Consider the following 14,314-nt stretch of genomic DNA (forward strand, 5'->3'; position numbering starts at 1 on the left):
TTTAGTAATTGGCTCAGGGATTAAAGAGGTGGACGAAGCAAAGTTGGATGTTTCTGATAGACAGAGAGGAGGTGGATGGACACAGGTTCCTACAGTGTTTGGCACAAGATGTAAACTTCATCTGATCTTCGACCACCCTGAAAAGCGTTACATGGTTTTATTGCTGCCCAAGTGGTGAAACAGGGTGCAGTGGAATGGGGAGCTGTATGAGTGAGTTTATGTGTGTAATGTAAGTTGTTAATGGGAATCAGCCCTCCCATATGGTCAGTCAAAGCATCTTTTCTTGTGGGGAGACAAATATCTAGGAAGGGTTGTACTCTTGTTCATGAAGGGAATTGGTTTGCCTGAAACTGTATGATTTTAGTCATGCTAAGGCACTGTGGTCGTCAGCGACCAAGAACATGGGTGGGTTGTGTTATGTGGAGGACTGGACGACAAAGGCGAGGTATTAGATGTATTTGGATCACAGGCTTCATGTCGATCTCAGGGTTTAATTGCAGGGGTATTGGATCATGTTTCCAAACTGACATAATTCTAAAGAATTGCTGTTAATGCATTTGCTCTTGTCTTTTTTTACTGTGCTTTTTTATTTCGTTATGCACGTTGTTATAAAAACAATGTGTTTGATGCATGTTGAGATTATCACTCAATTAAAATCTAATGATACCAAATATATTTGATTATACAGACACTAGAGTAGCTTAGATGCATAAAAGCCAAACAATCAGACTAAAAGAGTAAACCATTTTAATCTCACTAGATGTTAAGGCTACCTGTAAAATCGAATGAAGGGAACCTACAGTGAATCTCCATATTAGTTATTTAAGAAAGTTATTCTTATTAACCCTTCAAAGTCTCCAGTTGGCTTTTATATTTTGGAAACATTCTCAGATTGTAGCCTTTGAGTCTGTATGGTAGCAAGTAGCACAATTCTAACGATTGACCCACTATTCATAGGTTATATAACCTAAAATCAGACAGAGAAATCGTTTTCCTCATAGAACCACAAACAAGGCAGAACAATAATACATGATAAAGATCCTTGGTAAGTGTTGCCTTCCTACCATTTGGAAATAAAGGAACCCAAGAAAGTCCATAAACAATCAAACAATAAAGGTGTATTTTGTTTAATATTGCACCATAAAATCTCAAACAATTACAAACAACAATAGTCAATTAAAATCTCCCATAGCAAGAAGTTTGTACCATACAGAAACTAGAGAAGCATACATGCATTAAACACCAAACATTGAGACTAAAAGATCATAGTTTTAATCTCTTTAGATGTTAAGGTTCTTTGTAAAATTGAATGAAGGGAGCCTGCATTTAATCTGGGTATTAGTTATTTAACACACTTAATCTCATTAATCTTTTTTAGTCTCCAGGTAGCTTTTCAATAATGGGACATTTCTCAGAGTGCAGCCTCTAAGTCTGTACGGTAGCTCGATTCTAAAGATTGACCCACTGCTCATATGGTATGTAACCTAAAAAGATGGAGGGGCAACTTTTCCCTCACATAAGTATAAACGGGGCAGAAAAATAGCACATCATAAATATATTCACAGATAGATAATCAGTATTTGCCTTTATCAGTGTTGCCTTCCTTCCATTTGGAAACAAAGGATCCTATTGGTAGAATTCCGAGCTAAAATGTTAGGTTATACAATCTTACTTCACCATCCTCTATTAGTGAAAGGCATCTCTCTTGATATTAAATAACTCTTCCCTTCAAGATAGTTGACAGTCAGGCTCCAAGAAGAGGCCAAATACAGTTTGTAATACCAGATTTCAAAGGTGTTCTTTACCATAGAGAGAGATGGGAGCATAGCATTAATTGAACTGTGTGTAATTGCCTAGACATTATCCAAGATTAAGTACTTGGTTGGTCATCAACTATTTTTGAACTGTTGGAGATTGAATGCTCCCTACTGAGACAGCATGCCTCTACAGGCATCCCTGTATGGGATCATGCAGTCACCTGTTCACAGTTTATGCCAAAATAACAAAGGTTTCAACTTTACTGCAGGCCAAATGCCATGTATCCCAAGTTACAGATACAAGTGAAAACTGGGTGGGCTTGTTGGTAAATTCAACACTTAGTTCAGTATCTTGTGGTCACAGATTCCTAGGGATTGTATACTAATGTGCCCCATAGCTCAGCTCCATAAATAGCAGATGCTTGGGCATTTGCTTGATACATGTGGAGCGCTTGAACAATCTGTTGGCCTCCATATCCTCTGTAGAATGTATTAAGCGCTCCTCCTTGAGTACAGGGAGACAGTTCACTTTGGTTTATTTGTGTATGGCATAACCCCTTCTCACATGTGTAGGGTATGCTCTTTTAGCTGTAAGTTTTGTTTTTTGCCATTTTTTTACCATATGAAAAATGTAATCTTCATCTTGCTTATTTCCAACCCCATTTCAAAAGCCTTTATAGGAAAGAGTGTTGGGACTTTCTGAGAACCCCTTCTGTGTTTTGCTAACCAGAAAAGCATCATCTGTGAAAAGGAGAATTCACACTCTCTCTCTCTGCAGAGTTAAGGTTCATCTATGTCGGAGCTGTTGATAATAGCAATTAATCTGGACCCTTTTTCTTGTTTCTCTTTTTTTACAGGTTTTTAGTTAATTACAAATGTTTGCCATTCACCACTTCAGAAAAGGAAAAGCAAAATCCTCTACAAATAAGGAATGTAGTACTCACGTTAGTTCATTTCAGATTATTTCATTTCATCTAGTTCCTTAAACATTTTTAAAAACATCTCCAAAAACGTCACCAATGCGTACGTCACCCCAACTTGTTCTCCGCCATGCCTCTGCATGGACAGTTGACTGTAGAGGTGCTGTGTACTGTAGGTTCTCATTCAGGGCAGAACAAAATGAGGGTTTAAAGTTTCTATTTCTGTGTGACATAGTCAGCACTTTTCAGTATCTGCCATTCCATATCTGCAGAGTCGACTTTGTAAGTGAGATATTTAAGCGGAATCTCAAAAATAAGATGTCACATTAGGTAATGATGTTAGTGTTTTTGATAACGTATGTACTTTCGAATTTGCTCTCCTTAGTTCCGTGTCCCTCCAGTCGTCAGTCCATATTGTCTTTTTCACCAAAGTCGGATTTCGAGTTAAGATTTCAGTGAATAAACCCAAATTTGAGTTACACTACAGCCTTTCATCCACATACTCAAGGACCAGTCAGGGGTGATCCCAGTGTTTGTTAATAGAATTTCAAATTGAGGGGGACAGTTTGGGTCCTGTAGTTTGCCGTAGAGGAGAAGGGAATTCAAAAATACCATTACATATGGGATAAGAGGCCAATCTGGTGTCTTATTACCGCCATTGGAAGGGTGTTGGACAAACACAAGATTTGTCTCCAGAATATTCTTTCAAAGCGCTCGCATGTTTCTCATGGTAAACCAAGACAGGCTACCGCGGCATAAGTAATGGCAGGTGTCACTTTCTGGTTATAGAAATGAATAACCGGTTGGAGTGAATATATACTGTATGTTTTCACAATTAAGACTCCTTGGGTAGTTAGATGTTTAAGTTTACTTTCTAAGTACTCCTTCTACGGGATTTCAGATGGGCTTGCACTTACCATGGCACCAAGATATTTGATGATATTTGATGACATGAACTGGTCGAAATCTGTGATTGCTTAGAACCCAACTAGGTGTCTTTGCTTTTTGGCAACTGCTATTCTCTAAAATTAGAATTTCTGACTTAGTTGCATTAATTTGCAGTCTGTTAAATTGTACATATAATTTTGGAGCTTCTAGTTTATTTTGGAAGCCAAGCTGAGTTATGTTCAAAATAACAATGTCATCAGAATACAGAAGATGAGAGAGTAGGGTCTATAATGACACATAGATCAGATGTGAAGATTTTAAATAAAGCAGCAGAAAGTGATTAACCCTGCTTCAGTCCCTTATGTGTTACAATGCTGTTGGTCAAATGGTCTTCTTGATCAACACTTACTTGTAGGGACGTCTCGGTGTACAGGTCCTTGATGGCGGACAAAAGGTTGTTTGAAAATCTTAAACTTGACATTTCTTTTCGACAGGCGTTCTCTACTAATGCTGTCAAGCGCCTGCTGCATGTCAATAAATGCAAGATCGATTTTGCAGCCACTCCTCAAGGTCTTCATTTTTAAGAAGCTCAATAGTAGCAAGTTTAGACTACATCCTACTCCCTTGACAAAAACTATTTGTCTTAGGTCAAGGGCTCCAGAGTCTCGTACCTACTCATTTAGCTGCCTAACAAAGACAGCAACAAAGAGCTTACCCAAGACATCAAAAATGGCGATGGGTCAATATTTCTTGGGATCAGTTCTGTCGTCATTCTTGAAAATAGGAGCCACCACTGATTTCTTCCATGAAGCACCATTCTCCCAAACAAAATATAGAAAAAATCGACTTATGCTTCTGGGGCAGCCTTTAGTATGTCGTTGGTTAATACATCTAGCACCGGGGCTCGGGACTTATTTACTTTCTTTATTAGATGTAACATTTTGTCTTTGATGAAGTCAATTTTCCATGCATTACAGTTTTCTGCCTGGATTTCTATATTAATCTGGTCATATAGAAACAGAACATGAGGGGAGTAATTACGCAACCCGGTCTAACCCTTCTTGTCACTAGGAACAGGTTAGTGCATTCTTCTCTGGCACTGAACATCACCTGTGCACAGTTGTGCTCATACAAGTTTGCCATAGCTCTAACTAAATTGGACAGTGCTCCAATAGTGATCAGATCTGGCCATAGCACATCTCTGGGTGCAGCATCAGACAGTACATAGGTCTATGAAGATTGCATAAAGAGAATGCTTGAGAAGAGAAACACATTTTGAATGAAGCATTGTAGTGTTTTTGCGAAATGAGCCAGAAAACATTGTGCCGATGCGCGGCCATCTTGGACCTTCACTTCCATTCACCTCAATGAAACAGCAATGAAAGCCTACATTTTTGTGGGCTTAGCAAGTAAACTCGTATTTCTGCAGCAAAGACAAGGTCAAACATTTATGTCAGCTGGCCAAGCCGGGGAGAATAGTTGTATTGTACACAGAGGACAAGCCAGAAAGGGAGTCGGAGCGCTCTGCAGGTTCAGTGATCAGGGGTAATGGGAATGAAAGCAAGGAGAGAAGCTGTTTTTTTCTGCTCCTAGCTGGAATGTTCCACTCTTTTTGTGCCTCATGCTTATTGTCTGCTGTTCGGTTGAGGGCAGCATGGTAACTTATGGGTGGGGAGGATCGAAAGTAGCCCATAAAGAGAAAACGTTTTCCTCTTGAGAAAGCAGTTAGAATTTGGCCCCCGGGTGATGCAGTCTCACTGAGAGGGAGGACGCTCCGCTCCAGATCCCATAAGGATGAGACATCTCTTTGCCTATCTGCTGTGGGACTAAGCAGTGTCATAGTGGCCGGGATAAAGGTGTCTTCTCGAACTATCTTAACGGTGATGAGTTTTTTCTTTGTCTATGTATAACTGACTATGGGCCTCATTCTGAGTTGGGCGGTAAGGGCTAACGGTCACCGGTAAGGAGACCGGTGCCGTTAAACCCTTACCGCCCAATTCTGAGTTCCCTTAGCGGGACCAGGGCGCTAATAACAGGCCCGCAATTTGTGGCCCCGTTGTTAGCGCCTTCCCCATTCCCATTGAGCCCTATGAGGTCTCAATGGGAATGGGGAATGGTCTACAGAATGGGGACTTACCAGGTCCTCCAAGCCTGGAATGACCCGGTAAATCCCCATTCTGTCAGACCGGAAACAGGTTTGGAGGCAGCCATGCGCTTATAGCGCCATGGATACCTCCAAACTCATAATGACCCCCTATGTGTTTATTTTTCTTCATGTATGTTATGAGTGAATAAAGGGCCTATAACACACCATTTATTTCGTAACTGTAACCAACGTTTTATGTGTAATTCTTTGCCTACCTGAGTCCAATAACAGATTTTGTGAGTATCCAGGGAGTGTAAGTACAAGGTTTACCCACGTGGCCAACATAAAGCAAAACAAGAATAAAGAACCAAAATAGCTGATTTTCTCTACTTATTCTTACAATAAATCCAGCTTGTTATTTTGTAAGGGCTTGGTTGCCCCTCCCAATTTTCCAGTCTAAGATGCAAGATTAGACGATATATTTTGGTACATGGATTAATTAAAGATACTCATACGCAGTTGCTAGTAATATTCTGGCCACCCTTTTGGAATACAGGAATAATGTCTGCCTCCTTCCAAGTTTGCGGGATTTGAGACATATTTTTGATACTGTTAATTAGCTTACAAAGAAGTCCCTTTTCCTATGGTGGTGGCTATCCTTTCTCTTTCCTCCGTAGAGTAGGCTAGCTCAATAGCACAGAGCTCAGCTCCCAAGAAAACATTTACTTTTTGCACCCTGGGCAAATCATGTGTGTGAATAGCAATCACGCCTGAGCCAGGAGGGTGTATATGACTGGTAACGGCTCGCAGCTCTTGGCTAGGCTGAGGCTGGCGGACTGTTACCTGCCATGTACGCCCCGCCAAATGGGGCATGATTGCTGCCTTGTCCTGGGCTATCCCACCATCCAACCTCTGCCTCAAACAGTGGGACATGTCTTATCAGTCATCATTCAGAACACAACACAATCCATGCCCAAAGCTATCCACGCCACCCACCACCTTGCTTTCCACAATCTCTCATATACAGACATTGGATGCCCCTGTAATGTCTATTTTCTCTCAATTTCCATCATCAACAGCTGTTACAGAAACACACATTCAAACTCAATTTAACTCCTGGATTCACAGTGTTAAAATCTGCAGTGCTTGAATGGCCAAGATCGGTATCGAGATCACAACCCATCAGCATGAAACGTATTAATGTGTCACTGAGCGAGGGTTTTGTTTAAACAAGAAACCACCATCCACAGCATAACATAACTGCTTCTTCAGACCCTGAAGAGTCATTAACTTCAAACTTACCTCAGGTCTCCCTTGCAGAGCCAAAACAATGGAGTGATTACTGCCCAAAAAACAGTTGGCCGTAAGTCATATTGCCTCCTTAGTGACTAACATTCTGATTTCAGCCCGTGCTTGCCCGTGCTTTTCCACTGAATCTGTACTCGGGAATATAAGGGAAGAATTTCTTCATGGTCGAGGCCAACGTTTTTCATGACTGATCCTCTTTCACTCGTCCTTGGCATTCAACACAGTCAATCACTTCATCCACCTTAGTGGATTGGAGGACAAAATGGGTGTACCTGACACATCTTTAAAATGGGTAACGTCCTTTCTGGCAGATCTCAAGATCCAGGCAGTAATTAGAACATGGCTGGTCATCCACTGCTGTGACTGGCTCTGAAGCTCCCTACTGGTCAGCACCATTGCTAATCTTGGTCAACATATACATGTTAGCTCAGTTGTTCTGAAATTGACTTGGATGTGTAGCTTGGTGGTAACCTACTACATCTCAGATCCTAGTAGGGCATCAGAGTCATCAACGTATCTCTTACTGCATTCATTAAAGTTCTGCAACAAAGGCTATTGTATTACGAGTTTGGCGGTGTGAAAAAAGACAGTGCTGCATTACCACAAAATTACCGCTGTATTACCACACCACTGAGCTACCTGTTTGGAGGTAAAGTAGAGGAAACACCTCCAGCAGAACGCTATAGGTAATTCCTCTGCCTTACCACCCCAAAACGGCCAAATCAGCAGTATTAGCGCCAAAATCCCCATGGAGTCCTATGGACTCCAATTAATGGGGACTAACACTACCTACCACTACTTGTAATCTGGTGGTAATACTGCTGATGGCAATACCACCACTGGTAATACGGTCGGACCAAGATACCACCAAACTCATAATGAAGAAGAAAGCTATTGACATGATCTGTATGCATTTCCCATGGCATCCAGTTCTAAGACCAAAACCTACTCTGGACAGCCACTTAGGACACAGACCCATTCTTTAATCCACAAGTGAATGCCGTCACAAAATCTGCTATTATCATCTCAGACTGTTTACTTAAAATAGCACTAGTTTGTTTCCCATAATAACGACAGCAGTGTGTAGAGCCCTGGTTTCCTTGTTACCTTTGCAGTATGCTTGGAATGTTGGGTGAGTGATAGGGATAATTCTCATTCTATGGCTAATTTTCCTTACCTAGTGAGTCCATCAGCAGCTTTGCTGGATTTCTGGAGTTTATTTTTTCCACTTGGTAAGAGTGTGAGCTTTTCCCCCACTCTTACCTGTGTTTTGTCATGTGTATTTTATCTGTTTTGTGATTGTGGACTCTGGAGTACACCCCTTCAGTAGCCCCACTCTTTTGTGTGTTACCAGCACCTTCAGTGCAGTGACACAGGGTTATCGTTTTGACTCCCACCGACTCCATTTCTGGGGCTGACTTCTGTCCGCCAGAAAAGGGTAAAGTTGCCATTAACTTTACACAGTCATTTAACCACAGCTCCAGTAACCCCATTTTATATGGAGTATTGGAAAGGGTTAATTTTTAGCCCTTTTTATCTATACCTTTTGGAGCAATGTTTTGCTCCCTTAACATTAAGACTTGGCTGGTGGCAGTGATATCTAGCCTAATTTTCCTACCGCAATTATATTACATAACGTGGTATTGTTTTAGGCTATTTTAGTAGCCTCAAACTTTAAACCTGCAAGCCCAAATACTTTTTATTTCAGCTCCAGTTGGGTTTAATTGCCATTTCTTTTTGTTAACATCCTTCTTGGGTCTTTCTTTGCGCGGCAAACCAGGTTTGTCTCCTTTGTTCGCCGACCTTTGGCGGACTTCTGACCAGAAGCCCTCCTCTGGCATATGGGTGTCTAGGTGGGCTGAATGTGAGGGAGGGGTGTAGTCACCCCCTGCACAGGGTCTCCTTGGAGACCCAAGTCACACTTTGTATTGATTGGCTGAAGTGGTTGTCCGGGCGGGACAACCCCCCTGCTGAGTGATTGACAGCCATGCTGTGTGAATGGGGGGTTTTGGCATAAAAGGCAGGACTCTTGAGCTAGAAGGCAGAGTCGCCTCTGGAACTACAAGGAACCGAAGAGAAGCAGAGAAGAAGACGGCTGCTGCAACCCCGAGTCCCGGTGAAGCCCTGCTGCAGTCCTGAGCTATCTACCCCTTCAACGACTAAGAGAAGATCCAGTCCGGAGTCTTCTTCCCTTGACCCTGGTGGGATCAACCAGTTAGTCTTTTCTTCAGACAGAGGATCCTCTCCTGGGTCGAAATCACTGTTGTGCTGTAGTGGTCCGGATAGCCATCAGAAGAGCCCTCTCCTGATTTAAAGGAGCACACATTTTATTCATTGTTGTCTTTTTCGCTGCTGCTGGCCTCATCCCGGGGTAGTGCAGATCGCTCCATACATCCTCCTTCATGTCCCCACGACTGAAGCTGCAGGAACCGTGAGTCTGCCGGAACTACCAGGAACAACTGCCGTGGCACCAACTTTTCTCCAATGGAATAAGGTACTGTGCACACTTGGTCTTTCTCTCCGTCTGACCAGCCGGAATCGGGGTGAACCATTTTCCTCCACGAAGATTTGTTCTTTCTTCCCTCCTTCTTATAACTTTTCCTTCGATTTGACAATCTTTACAAACTCTTGGCATCTCAAATCTCGAACTGTTCAACGTGTGATCCTCGGCAACTGAGCATCTGCTCCATTGACACTGGTGCAGGCTTATTCACTTTAATCTGTATCTTTGAACTGGTCCTAGAGTCTCCTTGCCTTGAAAAAGTATTGCCTTTGATTTTTATTTACTTTTCCTGTGTTTTAAATTCTTAAGTACAAAGTGTGTTTTAACTTCGTGAGCATTTCTACCCGCGGGTACGCGTTTGTATCGCAACAACGGTCTGTCAAATCTTAATGTACTTACCTTGAATTTACTGGCACAATTGGAATTGGTTGTGTGTAGTGTATTTTACGTGTGGTTTCGAATCTATAAAAGTGTTGTGTTTTATAACAGATGGTTTAAAAATAAATGTACTTATATTTTTTTACCTGAAACCTTGAGTCAGTGTTTGCTTGAGTCACAGTAATTGTGGTCCGTTGTGTAATCTCTGCTACTGCTCATATACTCTTGAGATAAGCCTGGCTGCTCCGCTACTGCTACCACTTTAACATAGTAGTACAGGCTTGTACCAAAGGTGAACTTGTATTACCACTTGTAGTCTTAATTGTGTGTAGTGGTCCCTAAGGGCACTGCACAGGATTCTGCCTAACAAGTGACATAGAATGCAGCCGGTGAGAATGTTGATGTATGAGTGGAGGTTCTGAATGTGTCAGTTGCTGAGATGTAGGCCCCTAAAGAGGATGCTGGTGCATGTTGCCCTAAGCTTGAATGTACCTGACCTGATGTACTTAATAAAATGTACAGGAACTTAATTAAAGAAGTTACTAGTGCATCCCAAGATGTCAGAGTCATCACTAGAGAACTCACCCAACATTCCATACATACTAACAAAGGCAGCAGGGAAAACAGGTCACTACACAGTGTTATATTGAGCTACCAGTCAAAATGCTAACAAAATGTCCAAAGGCAAGTGAGGTACACGCCTGCCAAATTCAAAAACGGACAATATCACTTTGACCTTGAATTTTCTACATGGGGTTGACACTGGAAAAATCATATTAACTTTAAAATCGTATTCTTGACCCACCAACCCATGCGTAGCCCTCATTGAAGACAACCTCCATAAACTGATACTTATTAATTATGCTGCTAGGGCACACCAGTATTATTGCTTGTCCTATGGAACACTCGATTAGTGCATTTGCACCTCAAACCTCTTAATTGCCGCCTTCGTCCATGCGCTATGTCCTCATGCCTTTCTGTGCTGCGGCCCAGGGTGCTCACTCTACCAGCTGATGGCCTCTAGCAAATAAATAAGAGGTCACACCAATAAAAAGAAATACCACCATCACATATCAGAGATTCGGATCAGAGACACATATCACTTGGTCAAGTGGCACAGCGAGAAGTTTGCCATCTGTGCTGGGCCTGTTGACCCAGGTTCGAATCCCAGCAGGGCCGCATTCAGCCTTTTATCCTTCCGAGGTCGATAAATGAACACCACACAGCGTGGGTAATAATAAGCAGCGCTCAGATAGCTGGGGGTTTGTAGCACTATATAAATGCCAAATTATTATTATTATTAAAGTGAAATTTAAAAGTGGGTGACGCTCCATGTTACAACCCCTTAACCCTCTGACCGCCAAACATCTTTTTAAATCTTTATGCTGGACATGGCAGTTCAAATCGCAGGATAGAAAGAAAAACAATGGTATGGGTGTATTTGCCGTAAACATCTTCCCATTTCTACAATGCTAGGATCAGCACAAAATACGTTTCATTGTTTTTTTCTTCAAAAAAAGTGTTGCCACTTTTCCCTAATGGGTGTTAGACATTTTTAAAAAAAAAATAACTGGGTTAACTACAGACTGGTACATTGTTCCAAATGATATGTACCAAGCTGGTTTAACTTTTACTAATACATATTTAGAAATGAAATACATAATCACATGAATTACGAAATGTGGGTAACTGTAATATGTTGTTCTCCTAAATGTCTCTTAATACTGCTCATCCAGCATTCGAACATGGGCAATTGCAAACTCTCTAAGTAAGCTTATATTGCTTTATTCTGTTAAAGAGTTACCCGTAAAGAGCTCCTGCCATTTTTCACCCTGTCACCTGTGAGACACCTGAACTCCCTGATTCATACAGGGCGCTTGTGCGAAGGAGACAGGCTGGGCTAAGTCCCCACCTTATATAATATGTGGTGGAATAGGACGCACCCACACAAGCTCATCACACATGCCAACATGACTGCCCTATAATGGAAGATTCACTCGCTCCTTTGCCTGCTACATCAATTCATTCTGGCACGGGTACATGAAAACCATGGGTCATATTGGCAAATAGTGACTGCCAGTGCATTATATTTTTAAGGTTTTAATATACTGAAGACATCTGATAATGTGCCACCTCTTTCATTGTATTAATGGTTTCGAAATTGCAAACACCTTTATAGTCAAATAAAGTTCTGGATAACAAAGATGTAGTCCAAATGTAATGCTCTACCTGACCTTTGGGATCTGATGGATCCCACGGTCAGTCACAGTTCATTCGAGACTGGGAAGCAGGGGTTGACGGGCCTGTAGGGAGCTATGGAGATTTTCCAGTAGGCCTCTGCAAACTCTTTTGTGTGGTTATGTATTTGATTTCCAAATGTTCTCATAGGAAACGTGTTGGGCCTGTGCGAAATATGTAATATGGGGCCACGAAGGACATTATTTCCAGGACCTCTTTTGGTTTCCAGTCCACCCATGATGGCAGGGGTGTTGCTAGATCTGGAAAAGATCCAGGGCTATGCTAATGTCGCACGCTCAGGACTCTGGGCTTGCTAGCCTTTTGGTTGTAGCTCCTGAGCTTCTATCCAGGGCTAGAACCAAAAGATCCCCCCGCACCCGCCCTGGCAACACCTCTCCCTGATGGGAAGATTTATTCTCACTATCCCTAACAATCATGTTGGTCATTAAGAGATTTTGTGAAGAGTGCTCTTCACACTGTTGGGTCTTGGTTATGGACAGTGAGAAGAGCTCTTCCCTTTTGGGGATTACTGCAGGTTATTACTGTAGGGGCTGTCAGACCTCACAGCTGAGGTAGGGCATTACATTTGTAATACCTATTTTTTTTTTCTTTCTGGAACTTGAATGGTGCTAGCTGCTAATACTGCTAAGGGTTAATGGTGCTCACTGGTGTCCTTCTAACATCACATAGTTGTCCATGGGTTGTACTGCCAAATCAACAAACAAACAAATAAATACATAAATGCCTACTTGCATTTGATTTGACTGCTGTTTCCAAAATGTTTTGTAACTGCAAATCCATGAATACATGCATAGAATAGAGGAACACTAGATATCCTCGGTAGTGTTACTTTTTCATGTGAACATGTTATCATGTAGAAATGAGTGACGATATTTATAGCAGCATGCCACTACATAAGGTTTGAGAAAGCGCAAATCCACTCATTCACCTGTAATCGTTGGCCTCCCTTTGCTTTAAGAGTACATGCACATAATGCCGAAATTGTGCTTTTGTAGGTGTGATATTTGCTCTTTTTCGCGTTTGGCTCTTCATGTGCATGTCTTCTTTGCTGCCACTTGCTCGGAACTCCCCTGCCACTCCCATTTCGCCTCTGCAACCTGGACCTTGATCCGCGGACTCATGCATCTGTTAGCAATAGTATTTCATGTCTGCTTTTACTTCCCATTGAATGGCTTTCAGTGTGTCTTGCCGCAGTACGCTGCCTGAAAAAGGCTTTGCAAATCTGGGTCAGAGCCTTTACGTGTCTTTGTTGAATCGACGACCTTGACCTAGGGTATTGTCTGGTCCTGTTTTCCCCATTCTCTTCCCTATTTCATCTTAATTCTCTCTCACTCTCTCATATCTAAACTCTCTCTATGTATCTCAGTTTGTTTTATGCTGTCTCTCCCCCGCTCTCTCCCCTACTTCCTCCCTCTCTCTCTCTCTCTTCTCTCACACACACTTACCCCCATCTCTCTCGCTCTCTCGCTTTCTCTCTCTTTGTCACTGTTTCTGACCTCTCCCTCCCTATCCTGCACTTTCAGGTAGAACTGCATTTATTATGTGCGTCTTTTATTTTGTGCGCCGTGACATTTATTGATAATTCATTCTACTTCCTGAAACCGCATCTTAACACGGACACGTTGTATTCACTCTATTAAGAATGCCTCTGTGCAATCTCTTGCCAGGTTTTCTGCAGAAAGCTCAGTGTCCCTCAAATAGGTAATTATTCTGGTCATGGATGAAGTTTTAATGGCTGTATTGGACCCCTGTGTTTCCCTTAACTAGACACCTGAGAATGAAAGGCACAACTGTCAGGATGTCTCCTGGCTGACATTACAAGGAACTTAATCCACTTGCTCAGTGGTGAGATGTCCTGCTAGCAGCAAAGCAAGAGCACACACTAATTAAATGCCTCACTTCTGTATTCAAATGCTCGCATTGCCTCCCCTAAGAAAAAAGACTGTCCGGTGCAGACAGCTCTCGAAAGAAATTACTGCTGTTGTTTTTTGTATTAAAGCCTCACTTGTAATAAAGGGGCAACTGTCAGTAACAAATTAGTGTATGTGCTTACAGTAAATGAAAAACAGAGAAGCAATTAGGAACACAAACGCTGTAAGGCGCCTGAGGAGGATCACACGAGGCATAATGCGGCTAATGAATGCGCTGTGGCATTTCAGCTGTGCACCGAAAAGCACTGCACTCAAAGGGTGCGATCTAGGACAACTCGCACAGC

The sequence above is a fragment of the Ambystoma mexicanum genome, chromosome 4p, assembly GCF_040938575.1.
Source record: "Ambystoma mexicanum isolate Mex_15411 chromosome 4p, UKY_AmexF1_1, whole genome shotgun sequence".
NCBI classification, from domain to species: Eukaryota; Metazoa; Chordata; class Amphibia; order Caudata; family Ambystomatidae; genus Ambystoma; species Ambystoma mexicanum.